A 27,032-nucleotide genomic window follows, 5' to 3' on the forward strand; every position below is an offset into this window, starting at 1 on the left:
TAATCAACCTCGAAATTGTCCTCAATAATGATTTAATTGGCCCACTTCTCGACTTCAAATTTTTCGTCTCTACAAATTGCCCCCTCGAGACTTGCTTGGACACGCCACTTGAGAGCATACGCTGCTTGAAAGTATGTAGTGCAAGGAAGTCTCGAAATTATAAGGTCATTTCAACTCATGCCAATGAGCCTTGTAGGATATGAAGCAGTTTCGGCTCGTGCCAATGAACTTTGAAGGGATATGAGGCAGTTTTGACTCGTGCTGGGGAGCCTTAAAGGAATATGTGGCAGTTTCGACTCGTGCTGGGGAGTCATGAATACGATGCGTTTTCAATTCATATTAAGGAAGCTCGAAAAATATTTCCTCCATCACATATTGTGGACTTGTGGTATAATGTGTTGAGGCACATTCTTCTCTAGCATATGGGTTGATTTGAGGAATTTTCATCTTCATTCCTTGGTTAGTTGGAGTAATATGGAACCAATTCGGCACGTAATCCGCCAATGTGAATGGAACTCGTGCTTTCATATGGCCTCCCATCAATAGAGCCCTTTAACATTCTCTTCTTGACCCACCTTTTCATAACTTGCTTAGATGGTCGTGTCGCATCATCAACATGTGGTTGTTTAGTATGCTTAATACCATGTCGAGTATCATACTCGGGTTTGGTATCATAAGACTTGATGTTAAGAGGGAATAAACACTTGTGTCGTTTTCTATTTCCCTTCACATTGTTCCTCTCAATGAGTAGCGAAGTAGATTTACCGCATGAGATGGAAACTTGATTAGCGCTTGATGTGACATCTGCAAGTTCAATTCTCCCATCTCGAGCTAACTCCATTACTTTATCCTTAAAGACAAAGCAATTTTCAATTGGATGTCCGACAAGTCTATGATACTTGCAATAACTCGGATCATCCACCATTGATACCTCGTGTGGTCGCCTCATTTCTAGCAAATCAACGAGATTGTGCCTTAATAGCTCATCAAACATATGTGGGACATCAGAATCCAAGAATGAATACTTCTTGTTTTGTCTTTCCCAGAAAGAAAGCCTTCTACTACCCTGTAATGATCTAGAAGCATCCTTAGACTCACCAGTAGCTTCAGTGAATATCCTAGCTGCACTACAAGAAAAATACACATAGACAAGACTAGAAAGACAACAGTTTTTAAGAAAAGTGTTGTCTTTTGTATAAAAGACAACAGTTTGGTCCAAAACCGTTGTCTTTGATGCAACACTTTTGTCAAAGACAACGGTTTTTACTTAACCGTTGTTATAAGTGTGTTGACTTTATGCATTTTGTGAAAAGACAACACCACAACGACAACAGTTTTTAAAAACTGTTGTCTATGTGCGTTTTTTTTTAAATAAGACAACGGTTTTTTTAACTGTTGTCGTTGGTGTGTTGTCTTTAAGCGCACTGGAATACACAACACTAGAAAGACAACGGTTGTTTAAAACCGTTGTCTTTGTGCGCTCTTTTTTTTAAAAAAAGACAAACGGTTTTATTTAACCGTTGTCGTTGGTGTGTTATCGTTAAGCGCACTCAAATACACAACACTAAAACGACAACGGTTTTATATAACCATTGTCATTGCGCGTTCTTTATTTGTTTAAGACAACGGTTTTATTTAACCGTTGTCTTTGGTATGTTGTCTTTAAGCGTATTTGAATACACAACACTACAAAGACAACGGTTTTAAAAAACCGTTATCTTTGCGCATCATTATTTAACAGGTATATAAAATAAAAACAAGGATGTTAACAACAATAATCGAACCTATGACCTCAAACTTAACAAGTAAATGATCTAACCAACAAAGTAACACAAACTCTTATATCTAAAGGTGCAACATCTGGTATATAACTGGGTCGCTTCTGTGTTGTTTGTGAAAACCAAGACAACAATTTTAGAAAATAGTTTAAGAATTACTCCCAAGAAAAATAGAACCTGAGACCACTAACATAATAAATTAAGCCAAACCCACCAAGCTACACCAACACTTATATACTCAAGCGCAACATTTAGTATATTACCAGTTTGCTTATGTGTTGTCTTTGAGAACCAAGACAATGATTGTATAAAATTAGTTAAAAATGCCATTATGAAAGATAGAACCTAAGACCTTTAACATAATAAACAAAGCTAAATCCACCAAGCCACACCAACCCTTATATATTAAAGTGTTACACCTTATCTTTTACCTATAATTTAACAAAGAAAGAATACAATTCAAAAGTTAATTTAATAGTTCTATTTTCGTTCATATTTAAATATAAAATTATTCACCAAAATTTCAAAGTAAATTCATTAAAGTTTTATTTTCAATTATACTACAATTAAGACCAATCTATGAATTCAAAAAAATAATAATAATTATCAAGTATAAAAAACAATACGGGGTGGTGTTCATAATGGTGCGGTATGATGTGTAGGGGTTAAGGTCGGTATGATAGGTGCCGGGATTGGTAATCGACCCTTCCAGCTAGCGCATGATTAACAAGGTTAGCTATATGTTGGCAATCGACCCTTCCGGCTAGCGCATGACTAACAAGGTTAGCTATATGTTGGTAATCGACCCTTCCGGCATGCCTGGGACACGTTGAGAATGGATATGAAAGAGTAGTTGATCGATGCCGTACAGTTAGCTATATCCCATTTCTTTTGCCGCGATCTTAAGTAGCTCTATGTTCATAATTACCAAACTATATATTCATAATTTTTTAATTGAAATGCATATTCATAATGATTGAATAACTCTTATCTATATTCACAATTACAGAACTTTATGAATTTGCAGTATAGAAATTATGAATCTACATTATAGAAATCTATGAATCTCGTGTTCTGTACCTATATACCCGGTACTATTTTAATTGACCGGATGTAGTGACCCGGGTAATTAAACAATTATTTTGTTACGAAATTTCCCTTTAAGCTAACACAAAATTTCCCTCTAAGACAAAATTGGGAATGAAATTTTTGTCTTCCCTCTAAGTCAAAATTGTGCACAAAGACAACTCGATCAGACAAAATTTCCTTCCTTTAGACATCTCCGCCGACCTATAATATGAATTATTCAGAACCTTCCGTTCTGTACCTATATACCTGGTACACCCCGGGTAATAAAGCAATTATATATTTTCTTACCTCGCGTTCTGTACCTATATACCTGGTACTATTTTGGGTCTAGCATCCCGGGTATAAAACTAATATTTTCTTACCCCCGTTTTATACCTACATACCCAGTTTATGATGGACCCGATCCCTATTAAACAATGTTTATAGTATAGAAATTATGACTTTAGATATATATTAGATATATATGTTATTATTTAAATTTTGACTTTCAAGACTTCACAATTTGCAAAAAATCTCCCTCTTATTAAATAAAATAATTCCCTCCCAAAACACTTAGGGCAAAAACTATTCTCCTCTAGCTCAAAAACATTACGGACGGAGAGCAAAGAATCCTCCGCCGAGTACGTCTGTCACGCCCCACTTCTAGAACATGACCCGGCCGTACGTTACATGAAAACTTGTAACAATACGAAGCCTAACCTCACATATCTCTCGAAACCTTCATAACAACAACTAAATACATAACAATTCCACAACCCAAAATAACAAAATATAAGCAACTAGTTCTTCCCAAAAGCTCATTAAATCCACACACAAATATTTACAATCATGAGTAGTATGTCCAAAATACATCACAAGCACAACGGGTTACCAAAAATACAAGGGTCAAAGGGAATATCCAAAAGAAACAAAAATTTGTGATAAGCTCCAACACTAGGACTAAGTCTCCTAGTTTCAAAAGTCACCTTCGAGACCCCACCACTTCTGCTCATGCTATTCACATGTCCTTACTACTCTGAAACATGAGAAAATAAAATACAAATAATGAGCTAATGCCCAGTAAGTGATAGTCCTCTCAACCCCGGATCAAGTAACCCCAAAATAATACAAAAAGCTTTAGAGTAATAACTCGATGCAAAACTCGATCTTTAACCTATATCGAAGTCATAATATACTTTCATCATACTATACACAAGTTCACAAAACAAGAACATGGGCATCAACAATATTTCATAATACAATACTTTCAAAAGCACAAACCATTTCTTAACATATGACCCATTGGCAACCTACAACCACCATTATATTATGTGGCACATGCCATTATCGGTATAATGGTCCAAAAAGACTCGACGATTCGGAATGAGTCAGGCTCGACGAGTCAGAATGAGCCGGATGGAACGTTCCAACAAATAATTCAAAAGACTCGACGATTCGGAATGAGTCAAGCTCGACGATTCAGAATGAGCAATTAGGAACGTTCCAAGCCAAACAAAACAAACAACAAAATGTAGGTTGCCTCATGAGTTTGATCAAACAATCAAAATAGTTCTTATAATCAAATAGCCCGGTGTAGCAAAAATCATTTTCCTTAAAAAAATCACATAACAAGTACATAGTTTATTGTACCAAGTTTTTCAAGTCACATATTTTCTCAAGATACATAATATTTCCAATTATTGATAATAAATTTATCAAACTAAGAAATATGCAAGGTGTAAACCCTTCCAAAATGATAATTTTCTTAGTACATAACTCTTTAAAAATCGTAGAATAGTTTATTACACAAGAATAGTTTTAAAAGAGTTGAAATAGCTTAATTGGAAATAACATAAGTTATTAAACATGAGGTCAAGGGTTCAAATCTAACTTTAAATAAATAATCCATTTTGTAAGCATAATATATATAAAACAAACAAATAGGACTTGCTAGCAAGGGAGTCAAACCCATAACCCCTCGTACTACTCAACAACCACAAACCATTGCACCGCCTCTACACATAGTGATAATTCCAGTCTAGATTATATAAGTCAACCATTTCAGTCCGGAAACACAGTTCATACCCGAATACACAACAACATTTTCAGTCCAAAAACACTACTCAAAACTTCAATATACAATCCAAATTAAAACACATGTTTAATTTATAGTATAGGGCAAAAATAGTTTTGAGAGACATAAACACTTACCTAAAACATCCAAATCTTAGATATTTAGCTCGCCCAAATACTCCTTGTCAAAATCCCTAATATTTTCGAACATCAATCTTAGGGCTCCAAAGATAAACCCAACTCATAAAGAGTAAAAGATAGAGGTTAAACTCACCTAGAATACTCAATATCTTAGAGGTCTAAGCTTGAAGAAGATGGAGATCCAAGCTTCAAGGTTTTTCCTTCCCCTATCTCTCTCTAATTAGCTCTCCTTGTCTTCTTTCAAATGAGATGCTTATCCAAGACTCAAGTGGTTCCTTAACCTTTAAGGGTAAAGAAGGGTAATTTGGTAATTTTACCCAATATCAAAATAAGAAGCTTTGACTTGTTGACTTCACTTAATAAAACTTAAGCATAATTGAATTTATAAGAAAGTGGGTATTACAACGTCGCGCCTCCAAGCTTCGCCGCCGAGTACGTCGCCGCCTCCAAGCTTCGTCAACGAGTACGTCGTCGCCGATAGTGCCTTCCGCCTCCAACCGTCACCACTGTGAAAACTGGTGTGAAAAATTTCAAGTTGGCTTTTCTCTTGTAATGTAATAAGCTGTCAAATTCATCCAAATATTACTTGATTGTACCAATGTGTGTGTTTATGCTAAATACTTTTTGATTGAATGGTTGGGGAATTGGGGTTTGAATTTTTAGGGTTTGTAAAATATGGAATTAGGGAGTGATGATTCAAATATAATAATAAGCGCAGTGATATGTACGTATATATGTTCATTCTTATTTGCACCTCTATTGGTTTATCAACTGTGAATATGTCCAAAGCCTGTTCCAATTTAATTTGCAGCTACTATAATAGAAAAATGAAGAAGTTAACTTTTGGGAATCCAAAATATAATATAATGGTGTATGTTTGACTGTTAGTGTGGGATGAGATGAGAGGGTAATTAAGAAGGTGATTAAGAGTGATTATTCCACCATGGGGGATCATTCTTAACTTCAGGCTTAGAAAAGTTGCAAATGTTGAAATATTCATATCAATTCACATGGGGTTGACAGATGTTTGCTTGTGGGATGTTATACATAGTATAGTTCATGATTACAACATGATAAACATCAAGACAGTGATGCGTAACTTCAAAATAGAAATGCATGATTTAAAGTTCACTGTAGAAAATATTGGATCTTCCTTAGTACAGTGTCAATATAATAGCATTTCTCTGGTTGCTGAAATTTTATGATTGATCTGTCTGATCATATTACACTTGCTTTCTTATTAGTGAATATTTTTCAATATGGAGAAAAGGGTAAACTTAGATTGGTAATTAAGTTGGAAACATTGAGATTCTTATATGTCTAATTTTATTGGGACATTTAAACAGATCCAGACACAAGCTTGTGAGAAAACGGCAGATGAAGCAGAGAGGAGAGGGAACATGTTGAAACCCTAGGCCCGTTACAATGGGTCCATTAGGTTATAGCTAGTTTCCAGTATAAATTATTGTAATCGGTACAGTTCTATGAGATGAAATATATGAAACCCTTCACACTTTCACATGGTATCAGAGCCTAAACCCAAGATAGTTTTTCCCCTATCTTCCTCGCCGCCGCGCCGCCGCCGCCGCCACCGGAGTTTCACTGCCGCCGCGACTGATCTTCTCTCTCCGACCTCTGCCTGGTGGTTCTTCTCCCAAACCGAGACCATAGGCCTCACCGGAGCTTTGTCGCGAGTCTGTGCCCAGAGTCCGGTCGCCGTCCGCCGCCACGCGCCGTCGCCGTCGCCGGGAACCGCTGCTGTTTTCCGGCCATAACTCTCTCCTCCGGTCTCCGATCGAGACGCCGTCACCACCATTGGACTCGTCTTGACGAGACGCTTCCGGCAGTGTTGGCTGTTTTCCCTGCCGCCGCCGCCGCCGACCACCGCTGGGCAGAAACAGTGAAACAGTACTGTTTGTTGATTTTGTTGGTATGGCTTCGTCTTTTACCTCGTATCCCACTATTACTATGGACAAGTTGGTTGGGAGTGAAAACTATACTTCGTGGGCTGCTTCTGTAAAACTCTAGTTCATAGGCCAGGGGATGTTTGACCATCTAACCAGAAAGGTTGGGGAAATTGAAGAATCGAAGAAATCAGATTGGGAAAGTCAGATGCGTTATTGTGCAATATGTTGTGGCAATCCATTGACCCTAAACTTTATCTTATTTACAAGTCTTATGAAACCTGTTATGATGTGTGGAATAAAGCTAAGTCATTGTATACTAATGATATCCAAAGGCTATATTCCCTTGTATCTAATATGCTTAATTTCCGTTCCACTGCTGATATGAGTACACAGGATTTCTTGGGTCGGATGGAAGCTTTACTGCAGGAGTATCATAATTTACTTCCATATCAGGAGACGTCAGAAAATCATGCGAAGCAGTATGATAAGTTCTTTATGGTGATGACCTTGGCTACCCTTCGGCCTGACCAGGTTCACATTCGTGATCAGATTCTATCTAGTCCTAGTGTGCCTACCTACACTCAAGCCGCTGTCAGACTGCTTCGTATTGCCTCAACTCCCTCGATTGAACCTATTGGAGAATCATCAGTTCTAGCTACTCGGGCTGTGGATAGATGACCTTCTGGACTATCTAGTGGTGGTGGTGTTCGTCGTGGCAAACGTCCTCGGTGTGAATACTGCCACAAAGATGGTCATACCAAAGATCGTTGTTGGAAGTTACATGGTCGGCCTCCCCGTTCTGTTAATCTGGTCCAGGCCGCTGCATCCGAGAGTCAGACTCATGAGCCAACCTCTACACCAGTTGAGATGACCTCTAGGGAATATGAAGAGTATCTCCAACTTAAAGCAGCATCCCGCCTTGAATCTTCCACGCCTAATGCTGGTACTTCATATTTGGTTTGTCTTTCACGCACCAATACTCCAAATTCTTGGATATTGGACTCAGGTGCTTCAGATCATATTTTTGGTAACCTTTCTCTTTTGCATAATGTGTCTAAGTCTAAGACTTTACCCATGGTCACCTTAGCTAATGGTCATTAAACACCAGCAATTGGTGTTGGTCAGGCTTCCCCTATATCGTCTTTTTCTTTGGAGTCTGTTTTATATGTCCCTGACAGCCCCTTCAACCTTATCTCTGTGAGTAAAATTACCCGTACTCTCAATTGTTCCATAACCTTTTGTGCTGATTCGGTTGTTGTGCAGGATCGCAGTACGGGGAGGGTGATTGGCACCGGCAATGAGTCACAGGGCCTCTATTACATGCGGGGTGGTGATGTTGCTGCTTCTGCCTCTACAGAGTCTCCTTTACTTATCCATAGTCGTTTGGGTCATCCTAGTCTCTCTAAACTAAAACGGATGGTCCCAGGTCTGTCTATTGAGTCTTTTGATTGTGAGTCGTGTCATCTTAGAAAGCAATCACGTCAGTCTTTTTCGAGAAGAGTCAATAATCGGGCTGCGTCCCTCTTTGATTTAGTTCATTCAGATATATGGGGTCCTTGTCGTGTCAACTCTATTTTGGGTTTTCGTTATTTCGTAACCTTTATTGATGATTATTCAAGGTGCACTTGGGTTTTCCTTATGAAAGATCGTTCTGAATTGTTTCAGATTTTTCAAACTTTTTGCGCTGAAATACAAACTCAATTTGGCAAACTCATTCGTGTTTTGCGTAGTGATAATGCTAAAGAATATCTCTCTAATTCTTTTCAGTCATATATGACATCTCGTGGTATATTGCATCAAAGGTCATGTGTTTACACACCTTAGCAGAATGGGGTGGCTGAGCGTAAGAATAGACATCTAGTAGAAATTGCCCGTACTATGTTGTTACACTCCCATGTTCATTCCCAATTCTGGGCGGATGCTATCCTTACTGCTTGTTTCCTAATCAATCGCATGCCGTCTTCTGCTCTCAACAATGACACCCCATATTCCATTGTGTGTCCTTCTGTTGATCCTTTCCCTGTTCCTCCTCGTGTTTTTGGGTGTGTTTGTTTTGTTCATGACATGACTCCAGGTCGATCCAAATTAGATCCTAAAGCAGTCAAGTGTGTCTTTTTGGGTTATTCTCGTGTCCAAAAGGGTTATAGGTGTTATTCTCCAGCACTAAAGCGTCACTTTGTGTCCGCAGATGTCACCTTTATTGAGTCCACACCGTTTTTCCAGTCCTCCTCAGGAGACACGATCCCTGTTTCTGAGGTGCTCCCCGTACCTTATCTTGGTCCACTTCCTCTTGTCTAGTCCACTGTTCCTCCAGTTCAACCGACTGCTCTTAACCCGCCCCTTCAGGTTTATCACCGGTGTCCTTGCCCTGCAGTCCCTGAGGTCCCTAGTGACTTGCCAGTGCTGTCCGATCCTCCGGCTGCGGTTCCACCACTTCCACTGCAATCTGACACTGATCTTGCTGAGGCACCTATTGCTGTTCGAAAAGGTACACATTCTACTCGTAACCCCCATCCTATATATACCTTTCTGAGTTATCATCGTGTCTCTTCCCCTTACCTTGCGTTTCTTTCTCACCTGTCTTCTGTGTCCATACCCAAATCCACTCGTGAGGCTCTCTCGGATCCAGGTTGGCGTCAAGCCATGTTAACAGAGATGGAGGTCCTCCAGTCTAGTGGCACGTGGGAGTTGGTTCCTCTTCCTGCTGGTAAAACTGTGGTTGGTTGTAGATGGATTTATACGGTGAAGGTGGGCCCTGATGGCGCAATTGATCGTCTTAAGGCTCGACTAGTGGCGAAAGGCTATACTTAGATTTTTGGTTTGGATTATACTGATACTTTTTCCCCGGTTGCTAAAATTGCTTCAGTTCGGTTACTTTTGTCTTTGGCAGCCATTCATCATTGGGACTTGCACCAGTTGGATATCAAGAATGCCTTTCTTCATGGTGATCTTCACGAGGAGGTTTTATGGAGCAACCACGTGGGTTTGTTGCTCAGGGGGAGTCTGGTCTGGTATGTAAACTTCGTCGTTCTTTATACGGTTTAAAGCAATCTCCACGAGTTTGGTTTGGAAGGTTTAGTTCTGTGGTGTGTGAGTTTGGTATGACTAGAAGTGCGGTTGATCATTTTGTTTTCTATCGTCATTCTAATGAGAAATGCATATACCTTGTAGTATATGTGGATGACATTGTTATTACAGGGAGTGATCAAGAAGGCATATTTCAGTTGAAGGAGTATCTCTTTAGTCGGTTCCAGACTAAGGATTTGGGTAAGCTGAAATACTTTCTTGGAATTGAAGTGGCTCAATCTAGCAGTGGTGTTGTTATTTCTCAAAGGAAGTATGCCTTGGATATTTTAGAAGAAGCTGGCATGTTGGACAGTAGACCGGTTGATAATCTAATCGATCCAAATGTTAAACTCCTACCAGGACAGGGGGAGCCATTGCCTGACCGAGAGCGATATAGGAGATTAATTGGAAAACTGAATTATCTCACGATCACACGACCGGATATCTCCTTCGCAGTTAGTGTGTTGAGTCAGTTTCTTGAGATGCCTTGTGATTCTCATTGGGATGCTGTTGTTCGTGTTCTAAGGTATATCAAGAGAGCACCAGGACAAGGCTTATTATATGAAGATAGAGGACATTCACAAGTTGTTGGGTATTGTGGTGCAGATTGGGCTGGTTGCCCATTTGACAGACGCTCTACTTCAGGTTATTGTATTCTCATTGGAGGTAATCTCATATCTTGGAAAAGTAAGAAGCAGGATGTGGTCGCTAGGTCCAGTGTTGAAGCAGAATATCGAGCCATGGCGCTTGCCACGTGTGAGCTTATGTGGCTTAAACACCTACTACAAGAATTGCAATGTGGCAATGTTGCCCAAATGACGTTGATATGTGACAATCAAACAGCTCTACACATCGCGTCAAATCCTGTTCATCATGAAAGAACTAAACACATTGAGGTTGACTGCCACTTCATTAGAGAGAAGATTGTGTCAGGGTGTATTAAAACTAGCTTTGTCAATTCTGCAGATCAGTTAGCTGATATCTTGACGAAATCCCTTAGAGCTCCTAGAGTTGAATATATTTGTAACAAGCTTGGAGCTTATGATCTATACTCTCCAGCTTGAGGGGGAGTGTTGAAACCCTAGGCCCGTTACAGTGGGTCCGTTAGGTTATAGCTAGTTTCCAGTATAAATTATTGTAATCGGTACAGTTCTATGAGATGAAATAGATGAAACCCTTCACACTTTCACAGAACATAAGAAAATATTTGAGAGAATCAATGAAGGTCAGTCTTCCACTCATCATTATCAGCTATTGCCACTTGAAAGAGAACTATCTGGGTTTCTTCTTGTGCTTATGTCATTGCCACTTCATTTGGTTGTTAATTTTCAGGCTTCATATACTGAATTCATGGCAGAAATCCAAACCAATGCATCTTACTGTGAGTTCCTAACAGTGTTACTATTCTATTCTTAGGCTTGGTTTTAGTTGTTCATATGAGATTATTGAAGTTGATAACATGTTTTGTAGTTCACTGTTACTGGCAAAGTAATTTTTTCATGGAACAAGCTGCTAACTAATAACTATACAGACCATGCTTTTTTGCTTTGAAATTCCTATACAAATACACATATCCTCTGTTGCAGTATTTCAATAATATGCCCTGTGGGCTATTGATTTGTGTCTTTTATTTTTTATTTTTTTTAATAATAGAACTAGTGAGGAACATAAATGCTTGACTGGTTAGTTGATTACATATATTCCTCTAAACCTTTTGCTTATGAATTTTCAGTCTGCAAAACTCTACATATATATTAAATATATATGTTATTATTTAAATTTTGACTTTCAAGACTTGCACAATTTGCAAAAAATCTCCCTCTTAAATAAAACAATTCCCTCCCAAAACACTTAGGGCAAAAACTATTCTCCTCTAGCTACTGTAATAGAAAAATGAAGAAGTTAACTTTTGGGAATCCAAAATATAATATAATGGTGTATGTTTGACTGTTAGTGTGGGATGAGATGAGAGGGTGATTAAGAGTGATTATTCCACCATGGGGGATCATTCTTAACTTCAGGCTTAGAAAAGTTGCAAATGTTGAATTATTCATATCAATTCACATGGGGTTGACAGATTTAATATTCGTTTGTTCTCTGGATTCACTTCCATGAATTTTATTCATGCTGTAGGTAAAGGATTATGCTGCTGCTTTGGATCTGGAATTAGATTCAATGGAAAAATTTGTACTTCAGTGCTTGGCCTTCTATCAGGTAGTTGATTCTTTATAAAATTTTATTTTTGTTATTGATGTAGAAATACTCATTCTAGTTGATGCTTTGTGTTAGTTATGATACATACAGGTAGCCTTGGAGTCATTAACAGCTGCACAAAAATCCTGCAAAGGGCTAGGATCCGGTGCTTGTGCAAATGAAGATGCCAATGCCAAAACTGCAATGGCAACTATAAGTAATCTAAGACCCATTTTAATTAGCAAATCAGAGAAGGATATGCAGTTAAAAGATGGAAGCTAATAAGCTGAAATGGATGTAAGAATTTGTGGAATGAAGTAATAAGCTGAAATGGATGTTACTCTCTCAGGTATTATATGTTTTTTAATTAATTTTTCAAACTATAATCATTTCATAAACTACAAGTTAAGCTAAGTCAATTAGTTTGATTTGGTCTTCACACTAGTTGGAGTATAACTCACATGCATGCAGTATCTACTTCATTAAGTAATTGTTGAAATTTGCATAAACTTTTACTAATCTTGCTAATCTCAGAAATGGTTAATGGCTTTAATATAGAACTTTAATAGCTTCTATGTTTTCTTTCTTTTAGATAATGTTTCAGAAGATTAAAGTGGCACTGATGTAAGGTAGTTGCAAAATACATTCCATTTCTATTTCGTGTTTAAAATTGTTCTGATTTGAATGTTTCAAAGTGGAATTATGATGCATTTGAGTTTCTTGTTGAGTTTGTTGGAAAATGATGCATACCTATTTCGTGTTGACATGAAATGAATGTTGAGAAATGAAAATGTGTTTATCCTTTCCCTGTCTAAGTAGCTTGTTTTCCTCCTATACTATTCTCTTTGTTGTCTTAAGTGAAGGTTTATTGCCATGAGACTAGCCTAAGTGAAGGTTCCGCGTTCGTTCGTGTTGGCTGAATTTATAACCATTAATGGCAGATTTACTTTCAGAATTTATAAAGTAAAGTTGATTAGATTGGCAGAATTTATAACCATTAATGGCAGATTTACTTTCAGAATTTATAAAGTAAAGTAGATCAGATTTACTTTCTGTTTTATAACCATTAATGGCAGAATTTATATCAACAACTTAGAGGAGGAGGTTATATCATTATTCGATTTGAAAGAGGAGAAATTCGGAGAAGTGGATTTTCCAGAATTAGGTTGAGAAGAGATTAAAACTACGAACAGAATTGGGTTCCAGAATTGTGATGCATGCATGATTACAAACTAACTAGCTACTAGCTAGGTTTAATGTTAGTTAGTTGTACTATGTTTTCATGATATATATATATATATATATATATATATATATATATATATATATATATATAGGGTTGAGTTCAAATGAGGACTACAATATATAGAGGATCGTGAGGACAAATAATGGGCACACAACAAATTAATACCAGGCACACAACTTAATACATAATGGCACACAAGAATACATGTAAACATCAGGCTCTATAAATTAACAAATCTAACACGCGACATACAAACTGTGGCACACGACTACTTTCGGCCATGCACACGACTTACCGGCTAATGGCACACACTACATTTGTCCTCGCAATCCTCTATAATATACTTGTCCTCATTTGAATACACACACACACACACACACACACACACACACACACACACACACACACACACACACACACATATATATATATATATATATATATATATATATTAGATGTTGCATGCATGTCAATGAGTATAGTAGAGTTAGTTGTCTTTAGATCTTATTTGGGACCTGTGCCGCTCTCAATGATTATTGTTTGTTATTTCTTATAATTATATTTTGCATGTTTTTAAGTATCTGTTAATCTTTTTGTTGTTGTCATGGTCTTGTCAAAAATCATATAATTATTTTGCAAATTTATTATATCTATACTAATTTATTTACTCACTATTTACATGTAGTTCCAACAAGTTGATTATGACAAAGCGGTTATTGATCTGGTGCGTTCAGAATGGACCAATATTCTATCAAGTTATATAGAGTAGGTATGATTTGACATTATGATCATTTAGACTTGGTTCGTGGATCGGAATTTTTTTTTTGTAGTATTATGACTTGGATGATGATTTGATTAGAATTGGTCATGCTTAGTATTTAGACTTGTTATTTTGAAACTTGCTTAGCTTGTGCAATGTAACTACACTTGGCCATGGTGAATGGATAAATTGTTTTTTTTTTTATATGATTAAAATTTAAGCGGGTTAAAAATGGGTTGAGACAACAGTTAAAAGTTGTTTATTTTACAATAGACAACAGTTTGAAACTGTTGTCTTTTCTACAAAAGACAACAGTTTATGGGTGTGACTTTTAACAACAGCGATTTCAACAACACACAATAGACAACAGTTTATAACTGTTGTCTTTTAAAGAAAAGACAACAGTTAAAAACCGTTGTCTATGTGCATCACTTTTAACAACATCGGTTTCAACAACATTGAATTGACAACGGGTCAAAAACCGTTGTCTTTGGAAGAAACGATGACGATTTAAAACCGTTGTCTATGTACGTGACTTTTGACAACACCAGTTTCAACGACACTTAATAGACAACGGTTACAAAACCGTTGTCGTTTATAGAAAAGACAACGGTTTAAAACCGTTGTCTATGTGCGTGACTTTTAACAACATCGGTTTCAACAACACTTAATAGACAACGGTTAAAAAACCGTTGTCGTTTATAGAAAAGACAACGGTTAAAAACCGTTGTCTATGTGCATGACTTTTAACAACACCGGTTTCAACAACACTTAATAGACAATGGTTAGAACACCGTTGTCGTTTCAAGAAAAGACAACGGTTTTTAACCGTTGTCTATGTGAGTGACTTTTAACAACACCGGTTTCAACAACACTTAATCGACAACAGTTAAAAAACCGTTGTCGTTTCTAGAAAAGACAACGGTTTTTAACCGTTGTCTATGTGCGTGACTTACAACAACACTTAATAGACAACGGTTGAAAAACCGTTGTCATTTCTAGAAAAGACAACGGTTAAAAACCGTTGTCTATGCGCGGGACTTACAACAACACCGGCTTCAACAATAGAAGTTTTACCCCTACGACAACGGTTATTAACCGTTGTCTATGTGCATTTTTCTTGTAGTGCTGGTTGAATATTCACATGCATAGCATCCATGCTTTCATATTTCTTAAAGGCCTTGCCGCCACTTTCAATGTCATCATGACTCTTGCCCCCATTGTAGAAGCTTTGAATGTGTATGTTTTGTCCACCATTAGCTGTTATGCTTAACTCCATATCGTGGGCGCGACTAGATAATTCCTCAAAAGTCCTAGGCTTGAGCCCTTGGAGGATGTAGGAGAGCCCGAAGTGCATGCCTTGGATGCACATTTCAATCGCGGAGCTCTGTGATATCTTTTCCTTGCAATTCAAGCATAACTCCCTCTATCTTTCAATGTAAGCGACCGAGCTTTCATCATTCCTTTGGCGAGTGGTGGTGAGTTCTAAGAAGCTGACGGTTTTTCTTGTGCTGTAAAAGCGGGTCAAGAACTCTCGCTCAATGTCATGCCAGCTATCAATGCAGCTAGGCTCCAAGTCAGTGTACCAATTGAAGGCAGTACCCTTCAAAGAGCGGACGAACTGTTTGACAAGAAGATCTCCATACGTCCCAGCGTTGTTGCATATTTCTACGAAGTGGGCGATGTGTTGTCTCGGATTGCCTTTCCCATCGAATTGTTGAAATGTTGGAGGTTGATAGCCAACATGCATCTACAAATCCTCTATCCTTTGGGTGTAAGGCTTGGTGTAAGTGTATGAAGGTTGTCCCCCCTCGAGCTTTCCTTTGATAGCTCCCATGATGAACTCTTCAAGCCGATCTACCGGTATCATGCCCCCAGGGACTGGAATGCTCCTGTCCGGACTTGGTATGTGCGGAGTTGATTCCTCGTGCACTGTAGTTCGCCCAATGCAAGTTGGTGAGTGCGAGGCATCTTCTCCTTGAACCTCATGTTGTTTCCCAGGAGCCTGGCTAGTTTCGCCATTCCTTGTGCTCTCGACCTTTTCAGCTAAGTCGTTGATTCTCCTTTCTTGGTTTTGAAGGAGGGTGGTGATCCCTTCAAGCGCCTTAGTGATGCTCGCGAGCTGGTCCTATATAGTTGTCGCGCTTGTTGCCATAGTCGGTATGCTTGTATAGATGCGTGACCATTCTGGCGCGGCCTTCCATATGTTGGATGCCGGCAATGCCGGTGACGAGCCTCCCGTGTTATTGTTTCCTTTTGGAGATGTTGGACTCTTACTATCATTAGCTCCTTTCAAAGATGTTTCATTCCCGCTATCGGCTGCTTCTTTCGGAGATGTTGGACTCTCGCTACCAGCTGCTCCTTTTGGGGTAGCCGACTTCTCGCTATTAGCCGCTCCTTTTGGGGTAGCTGACTTCCCGCTAATCTCCGCTTCTTTCGGAGATGTCGGCATCCCGCTGCCAGCTGTTCCTTTCAAAGAAGTCGACCTCCCGCTATCAACTGCTCCTTCTGAAGAAGTCGGCGTCCCGCTGCCAGCTGCTCCTTTCGAAGAAGTTAGCCTCCCGCTATTGGTTTCTCCTTTCAAAGATGGTGGACCTGCAACATATATAGACTTCCTCGGGAGGGTAGGGGCCATTTCGAGTCTTTGAATCATACGTCGAACAATTGACTCAGGCTCTGGCAGTCGCATTCCTAAGCTCTTTGCACGGCTCCTGGTTAATGGTGTTTCGGTCTCTCGGCTAGATTCAAAACCAGCTATTGATGAAGACTTGGAACTAGCGGCTTGGGCATAAGACTTCTTGAACATCGAGCTTCTTGACGCCATTCCGATTGCTAGTAGAGTTGCTTGCTGAAGTAGATCAATGGTGAAGAGATGAGAGGCAGAGCTGTCCCACTGGTCGTGCCACAATCTGTAAACACAAAAAATATCGAAATTGTATATATTCACAAAATCTGTTTACAGTGTGTGTAGTTCAAGATGCAGGTACAAAGTGTCTGTGTAGTCCTCTGATTCTTCACTAACGTTATCTACTGAAGTGCCTCCGGGATTCAAATAGTGTAGCCTCCGGGATTCAAGTGGTGTGATCTTCAGCAGCAAGCAAACGTAAAGCTTCAAGCCAGTCAACTCTGCAAAGCTTCAAAGTACCTGGAATGGCTTCAAAATCTTCAAAGCGGCGTCAAATCTTCAAATGCCTTCAAGGAGCTCTCAATTCTTCAAGTCTTCAAGTTGTTCTCAATGAATTTAAGGTGTGATCTAAAGAATGAAATTGAGACTCTATTTATAGTGAAGTTTGTAACTAAAATCCCTCAACAAACTTCACTACTATTTATTAAATTAAATTAATTAATTATCTACTAAAATGAACCTTGCCAAAATCAAGTCTAGGTTCATTATTATATCATCTAATTCAAATTCAAATTAAATTATAATTATCTAATTCAAATATAATAAAATCATATTATATTTAAATTATAATTATAATTCAATTATGAAATGGGCTTGGACCAATTAATTAATTAATTCAATAGCCCAAATCAAATTTATTTGGACTAATTAAATTAATTTAATTATCATAGCCCAATTAATTAGATTGGACTAATAATCAACCCCGAAATTGGCCTCAATAATGATTTAATTGGCCCACTTGTCGGCTTCAAATTTTCCGTGTCTTCATCGGATGTGCGACAAAATTGGAGTTACTACAATTGAATTTTCTCTGCCCAAAGACTATTTCTAGGGACCGTGTAATTGAGGATACTGATAAGGTCAAAAGATATTTTGTTCGTGCCCTGGGTCAACAGAGGGATCGAAACTTCATTTTAGTTCCATACCATCAAGAATAAGAAAACTAAATTTATATTTTTAATTATTTATATAACTTAATTGAGTTATTTGTGAATAACGTTTAACATATTTATTTAAATGTCGTAGAAATCATTCGATGCTTCTAGTTATTTGTGTTCAATCAAGAAAAGTCTATGTATTAGAATCTCGTGCATGTAAGCGCGAGTTGGAGATTAAGGACACATTGAATGTGTAAGTACATATATATATATATATATATATATATATATATATATATATATATATATATATATATATATATTGAAAACTATTAACCATTATTGTTTATAAATTATTTATGAATGTATATTGTAGGGAATTTCAATCGATTGCAACTTTAGGAGGGAGAAGACCTAAAAACAGTGTTGATTAGGATCTAATTGAGGTATATATCAAAATTAGAGTATTAATATATTTTTTAAATTTTATTAGTAAAGTTTTTATTGTTTAACTTAATAATATATATACATAAAACTCATATTTGTAGTGTCCTCAACAACCGAGTAGTGTGGAGTGCGGATATTATGTAATGAGATACATGTATGAAATGTGCACTCTATATTATGATTTTGAACATTTAAACACGGTATGTAAAATTTATTAAAACTAAATAGTTTTAAATTACACTTTATTAATGTTAAAACTAATTATTTGATTATTTTAAATTTTTGTAGGCATTTGATGGAAAGCCTTACTCACAAGAGCAAATTGATGAGATTCGTGAGGTTTGGTCTAAATATTTTATTGAAGAATGTATATAAATTTTTGAACTCTTATTTAGTTAATTTAATGATTTCTACGACATTTAAATAAATATGCTGTGATTGCATGAACAGGGTGTGAATAATATTTTTTGTACAGGAAAAAAATTGAAATTTTATCAAATTAATTAAATATAAAAAAAATTATAATTCGCGTCCAAAGTTGAAGAATAAATTATCGTTTTAAAAATCAAAACGTTACCTTTGTGCATCCAAAGTTCGTAAACTTTGGACGCGAAAAGGTAATGTTTTGTTTTTAAAAATGATAATTCGCGTCCAAAGTTCTTCAACTTTGGACGCGAATTATCATTTTGCGCGTCCAAAGTTACTTTGGACGCTGATTGTTTATACAATCAGCGTCTCCTACATACGCGTCCAAGCAACTTTGGATGCTTATTAGGCTTAACTTTGGACACGAATGATTGTTTCTGTACTAGTGTATATCATTTAGAACTACCCAAGCATGGTTCAAACTCATTTGTCAATTGTAGGATAATAAAGTTTAACAATTTCCAAAACAACTTTACAAATGACACAACAATAGTAAATGTATATACTTTTTTTTTTTTTAATGCTGCTGGCTCTATTACAATGTAGTATCTGTTCATATACTTATGATAGTGAATTTATGTATTTATGGTGTGTTTGATTCATGGATTTACACTCTAGGAATGAGAATCAAAATTATAGTTAGTGTCTGGTTGACAACTTTATACAAAACCACAATTAGTAACCTTTTGAAACTTAGAGAAGAACTGGAAAGAAAGAAGATGCATTCGCTAGTACAAAGGTTATATTTTCACTTTAAAATGGAAGAAGAATAACATGAAGGACATTTTTGCCCTTCATTTACATGGTGCAAACTGAGCAAATTAATGGTTGGACCATTGTTGGTAATATTTTAAAACTCGAAGGATTATAATTGGTAACATTTTGAAACTCAGAGGGAAGACTACGGATGTTCAATTTTAAAGTTTAGCTCTATAAATAGCAAAAGAAACATACTCAGAAGACCACGTATAGTATATAATATAAATAAAGACATATGTAAATATATAAGCAAAAATCTCTAAAACTAAAATGAAATCCCTAGACTCTAGTTCAACACTCTTCAACCCTGCGACTCAGCCGTCTCTCCACTCTTCTCCACCGCGATTCTCCACTCTCCACTCAGCTCCACCGGCGGCCAGCCTTAGTCTTCTCCGTCTGGCGTATGCTACTCTGATCCGTTTCCCTTCGGCTTTCCTAACACGCAAAGGCCCAGACCAAACATCACAGGCGAGGGTTTCTATCACTTTTTCCCAATATCTGTTTTCTTCCCAACTCTTAGCTTCCTAATTTCCTTTTCAAATGAAGCTTGTATTTTGGGCTTGAACATTTAGCACAGTGATTTATTACTAATAGCCCACTGTCGCCGCCAAGGGCCCAAAGAAAAGCCTCGCAGTATTCTGTTCATTCCAAACGCAAAACATCCTGGCAGTAGACAGTAGATAAGGCAAGGGTTTCTAACACTTTTTTCCCTAATCTCTTATTTCTTCCCAAATTAAACCACACTTCTGTTGTTTCCAAAACCTTGTGGGCTAAATTGGAATGCAAATCGAGCAATTTTAACTTCAGTTTCCAGTTTAATGGCAAGTCATCGGAGAAAATCCGAAGAGGATGCAGGAAGGGACGTAATAAGTGAACTACCCGTGGAAGTGAAAGAAAGGATTTTGGAGTGTTTGCCTACTCGAGATGCAGCCAGAACTGCTTTGCTCTCTACTCACTGGAATGAGGTTTGCTTGCGGCATGGGCAGCTTGTATTTGATAAGGACTTCTTGGAATGCCTCTCAAAGTACGAAGGTGAGAAAGGTATGGCTCTGATATTCTCTGGTTTAGTGGAGTTACACTTGAAATGCTTTTTGTGAAAATGCTGCTCTCAGAATCTCCTACACTAGAGAGAGTTGCTATTATGGAATATGTTGATACTGATATAGAAGATACCTCCGAAGATGTCAATAGCTGGCGAAAGGAATTGTTGTGTTTTCCTCGCGCATCTCCGGAAGCACAACTTGTTTGCACTGAAAATGACGACTCCGTGTTTGAACTATTTGATTACATGTGGTTTTAACCTTGTAGGAATTTAGCATGATGAGGCTCCGTGGATTAGGTTTGGATGCAACCTAGAAATGTAATTAATGGTTGTGGTGGAAGTTAAATCTTGTACCTAAGTATTATGTTGTAAAAAAAAAGTATTTTGAATTTGCAAACAGTGGGCTCCAAGGATGTTCTTTTTTATTCTGTTAATGGTACGTAGTAGGTTTTACCTATGCAGCTCTATCTTGTGACTTCATTCAGAACTACTCCAAGCATGTTTCAAATTCATTTGTCAGTGTGTAGGATACTAAACTTGTTTGATATACAATTCCGAAACAACTTTAATAATGACACTAACAATAGTGAATTGAATTTGTGTATTTATATTAGTAGATTTGTGAATTATAAATTTATAAGTTTATAACATTATGATTTTAACTAGTCTAACCGGTATGGTTAATTGTACTTTCAAATTGAATTAACCATTAACTAAAATTTTTAAAATTTCTTAACCAATCGAAATATTTCTATTAAAAAATGACTAATTAAAAGTTTTCAGTTTCATTGTTTTTTATTCTGAAAGTTACTGGCTCTATTACATTGTAGTATCTGTTCATATACTTTCTCAACCTACTGAAACACAAAGAACCAATAACACCTCCACTGAGGCTCGAACTCATAATCTTCCAAATGGAAGTCCAACCTGGGTACCATTAGACCACATAGTCCTGGTTTTTAGTTTCATTGTTTAATCGTGTTTTTTCACCAAATTGTGTACATCCCTAATCAAGGTCCAGAAACCTTGCTTATGAATTTCAATTATTATCATGACCCAACTAACTTTTGGTTCAATTTCTCGGACTCAATTAGCTTTAGACCTGGAGTCCATTCCACCTACAGGTTTGGCAAATTACACAGTCCACATAGTTGTAGACCATAGTCCAAAACGATGTCGGTTTGATGTTTAAAAAATTATGTTAGTCAATAACAGCGTCTGTTCAGTCGTTATGTTTTAGAATAATGAACCTCCTGGGGTAAGATGATGTATTTTTGAGTTAGAATAATGTATTATATGAGTTATAAAAATGTATGTTGCAGCATTGAAGTTAAAGGAAAAAGCAACGGAGAGGAAAATGTAGGTCGCGTGAAAATAAAAAAATTTGTACGACCCATGTCTCTAAATTAATGGCACCGTATCTTCTTAAATGAAAGGCGATGTCTTTTTGGAATGTGGTCCACACACAGAGCTATGTGGTCCACACACAGAGCTGTGTGGACCACAGTCCACACAATAGCAATTGCACAGGTTTAAACCAAGACAAGAATTGAGGAGCAATCATCATTTAAACCCAACAAGATGAATAGTATTTCGGTTCCCTTCGATTATCATAACTGGCAAAGGCCCAAGCCAAACATCAGAGGATAGGGGTTCCGTAACCGACAAGTGATTAAGCTGTATGAGTCAAGTGTTTCATGGAGAGAGAAGGTGACCTTTGTTTTGCAGTTGCTTCAAAACCTATGGACTATAAATTTGGCAATCATATATGATTGTTTTCTTTCCAATTCCTTGTTAATTTCCTCACGGTTGTGTTGTAGCCAGGGGCGGAGCCAAGATTTAGGAATGCGGAGGGCCAATCACGATAATTGTCAGAAAAGCAAGATCTTTTTGTTGGAGCTGAAACTTTTTAAAGCTTTTGGATGAGACTATGGGAGTAGGGGTGGGGGGTTGAATTTTTTGGATGAGAATGAGGTTGAATTTTGGAGTAAAAAGTACTCTGGAAGCTTTTGGAGCTGAACTTTTTTCAAAGCTTACTCTAAGGGGGTGTTTGGTTGGGAGGAAGGAAATGAATTGCAATTCGGTGGGAAAAGAATGAGGTAGGAATAACGTAGGAATTCAAATTACATTGTTTGGTAGGGAGGAATAGGATTATTGAGGATGTGAAGGAAAAAGTAGTATAAAGACTACAATATCCTTCCAAAGATTTTAATTAAGGCCTAGCTCCATTGCAATTCCCTCCAACCAAACACTGTAATTAAGGCCTTAATTGAAATTACAACTAAACTACATCCCACCAAACAACGCCTAAGTCCGGATGGGACAAGGGGGGCCAATTAGCAATAAAAAATTTTTTTAAAAATCCTTATAATATTAATATATAAAAAAAATTGGAGGGGGGAGGGGGGGTCAAGGCCCCCTGCATTGTATATGTGGCTCCGCCACTGGTTGTAGCTATGAATTTTGACCAATTGGCTCGGCCACTGGTTGTAGCTAAGTAAGATTTGAAGATTTTTAACACAATCATAATTGTGTTATGCATGTATATATATGTTTATTCATGTATATAAATATTTTGATATTGTGACTTTGTCTCAGTTGCATGCATAGTGTACAAGATACATGTATAATATATTGGATCTTGAGGTGCTGTAAATCTACCAAATTTGAATTAATTTGGTGTTATCAATTTTTTGTTTTCTTATGCATGGTTACAATGTTTAATGATTGTAAGTTGGAAATAATTTCAATGTCATGCATGGAATTATTGATTATTTAAGCACACAGATAATTTTTATCCTTGTGAAATCCTTTGAAATATTATGTTATATATATTTCTAGTTAAGGGAGAAAGTCTTTGAAAATATTCTGTGAATTTTCTATTAAAGGCAGAAAGCATTGAAAATATATTGGTATATTTCTGATGAAAGGATATGATACAGAAAGTTTTATGCATGAGGCATGCATAATGAAATTCATAAAATTTACATAAAGTTTCTCATTTTGAGAATGTGTTAAAATTCTGAAAGCCAAAAAGTTTACTAGTTTATCTAGTATGGCTGGCAATTAGCAGTGAAAAGAAAGTTTAAATTTGAATTATGGATTACGATTTAAGTTGGTATGATTCTTCAATTTAGAAGAAACATGAAAAGTTAAAAGCTTAAAATAAAAAAGGTGTATTCTCCAAAGTCGATGTTCTCTGAATGGAGGGGGTTTATTCTCCAAAGTTGATGATGTCTCAAATGGAGGAGGTTGGATTTTTATTTTAAGGAGTCCTCACTGTTAATAAGTTCAACATGATGATTAATATTCTTGGTTATAGAATTTGCAAGAAATAAATATTTATTGACTAAGAACCTATAAAGGGGTTCTAGTATAATCAATTAAATATTTTATTTCACCAGTTCATTAATAGAATATTAAAATTCTATATATCATCATGTTCAGTTGGATAAGTGGATGGGATTAAAAGGAATTTTGATATACTTGAATATAACCATTAATTATGGTTTGGTATATTTAATAGATATTTTCATCCTGGAAAGATATTCTAATGCCAGTTGAATATCTAATCATGAAACTTGTTCCTCAATTAGTAGATGAATATTTATGCTTGGAGGGGGTGTTGTTTTATGGGTTTCTAAAAGCAAAGTTTTTTTTTTTTTTTACCACGGCATATGAATTTCTTACGTTGGCTTTGACATGCAAGAAGTTGATTGGCTAAGGAATTTGATTATTTAGATTCCCGTTTGGCCAAAACCGATGTCACCAGTTTAGTACATTATGACAATGCTACTACACTGGCCATATCATATAAACAAGTGTTTATAATGACAAGTGAAGGCACATGGGTTTGAGATTTAGCTATGTGGAAAATCCTAGGTAATAGTGTTGTAGCACTGGACTTGGTACAGTCCCGGTTTTAACGGACCCGTTTGCAAGAGTCCTTGCAAGGGACATGGTTCATCGGAAGGGATACGGAAAGCCTAAATTAAAATTGCAAGTGAAGGAAAGCTCAACTCACGTCTAAGTTATTACGTTAGACCTTGAGTTCAGTGTAGATGAGTACTTCATTTTGTGATTTGCAAGCATCAAAAGTTTAATTAAAATTGTATCCAAAGAAAAGGTGATGCTTGGTTCTTCATTGTTGTAGGGATGAGTTTTTACTCTTAACTGATCTTTTGAAAAAATGCAAGATGCAGTGCATGAGATAAAAGATTAGACTCTATGAGCATGAAGTGCAGCCGCTTCAAACAAATTTGGGCTTTACTTGGTATGTGCTCATTAATGGATACGGACACATGGCCTCAATAGTGTCAAGTTACAGTGAGTTGTAATGACTGTAAAACTTGTGTGTGTTTATCTACGTTTCTTCAAAGTGACTGCGTGATTCAAGGTTCGTCCATCACTGCAATCTGAATTAATGTAACGCATATAATACTATGTGAAAGTTCAATCTCTAAGACACTTTCATTTTTGCATGAGTTTTGGATTTATCTTGGTACAGTATTAATTTTTACTATATAAATAGAGGAGGAATGTTGGAAATTTATATAGTAATGGAGATTAATGTTTTAGATGAACCACCATGAAAGCTTAAATAATATTTGGAGTTGTGGAGTTGTAAATATTATTTTAGTTTGGTAGAAAGTTAATTAAAATACTGGGAGAAATTTATATAGCTATATGCTTGTGATATATAGCTATATGCTTGTAATATATAGCTATATGCTTGAGGTTTATATAGCTATATGCTTGAGATATATAGTTATACGCTTGTGATATATAGCTATATGTTTGAGATATATAGCTATATGCTTGAGATTATATAGCTATATGCTTGAGATATGTAGCTATATGCTTGGCATTATTAAACTACATATGTGGATATTATATATATATATATATATATATATATATATATATATATATATATATATATATATATATATATATATATATATATATATATATATATATATAGACGAGTTTAGATCAACAAATATGCACCATCAACGTTAGGAAAATACACCACAAAAAACAGAGTAAACAGAGCCCTGCATCACCAAACACACACCACTAGGTGTGAGTAAAAACACCGTTCAGAAATACACCATTGGGGGTGGTGAGTTATATGGTGTATTTTTTTTTGAGTCTGTTGTGTATTCTGTGATGTTTTATTGTATTTCATTGTGGCGTGTTTTTCTAACACTGTTGGTGCATATTGTTAACACTGTTGGTGTATTCTGGAATTCCGCCGCACGGGAAGACCCCGCCGCATTTGAACTTTATTCTATATATATATATATATATATATATATATATATATATATATATATATAAAATTTTGCATACAGTTACTGACTCAAAATAAATTTAATTTTTTCTCTAGTGATGGATATATCATTCATGATATATCTTATCTTATGGAAGTTGAGTTTTAAATCACAGCAACTTCCATGTAACTTCTCCAAACAGATATATTTTTCATCTATAAATATTTTGGAGAAACATCTGAAAGGGATATGCAAAAACTTGCATTAAACTGAGATTTTCACAGTCTTACAGTTCTTCAGAAAATTCTCAAACAAAGCAACTTGAGAATTTCATTCATCTTCTTGTATCCCATAAGATTAAATCTTGAACCTTGTTGCTTTTATAGAGGGGGATTTAAAGCTTTTAGGAAAGTGATTACACGCCTAAAGATATCAAAAATGATCCAGTTTTTGTTCCCTGTTGTATTCTGTATTATTGTTGTATCTCAAATGTATTACAGATTACAAGCCCTTTGTCCAACATAGACTGCCAATAGAAAAGAAAGAGTCACGAAAGAACATGCCATTCTTTTCAGTTTTCAGCATATATTTCCCTTGACTCTTAAAAAAAATTCAATTTTAACCCATAAAATAATAAAAACTATTAAACTTTATTAAAATTTTATTTATTACACATTTTATTTTAGTACTTTTTAATATTTCTTTTTGAATTATAATATTCTTTAGTATTGATATTTCATTTGTAAAATAAAAAATTAGATTTTAACATGTTTGTGTAAGGAAAATATGAACGTAACAATGTACCACAATTGAAGATGATATATATTTAAGGAAGAAGGTATCAATTATCTATTTTGTAGATGAAATGCTAAAATTGAAAAGTCAAAAACAATAAAGATAATAAAATTATATACTTTCTCCTCATCTTAATGCAAGTATATATGACTGCACGAGCACCTTAATTGATGTGAGGGCAGCTCAATTGGACGTTCGATGGTGTTGGAGTTGTATATATGTTTCTGTGCACCAAGCACAGGTTCTCCCACCTCATACCACTATGTATGTTA

At 36.4% G+C, this 27,032-nt stretch overlaps 1 pseudogene; it reads left to right on the forward strand.

Annotated features, from left to right (window-relative positions):
• The first annotated feature begins 6,992 nt into the window (after positions 1-6,992).
• LOC109149966 lies at positions 6,993-9,778 on the forward strand (annotated as a pseudogene).
• Positions 9,779-27,032: the final 17,254 nt, after the last annotated feature.

Source organism: Ipomoea nil, unplaced genomic scaffold (genome assembly GCF_001879475.1).
Source record: "Ipomoea nil cultivar Tokyo-kokei standard unplaced genomic scaffold, Asagao_1.1 scaffold2165, whole genome shotgun sequence".
NCBI classification, from domain to species: domain Eukaryota; kingdom Viridiplantae; phylum Streptophyta; class Magnoliopsida; order Solanales; family Convolvulaceae; genus Ipomoea; species Ipomoea nil.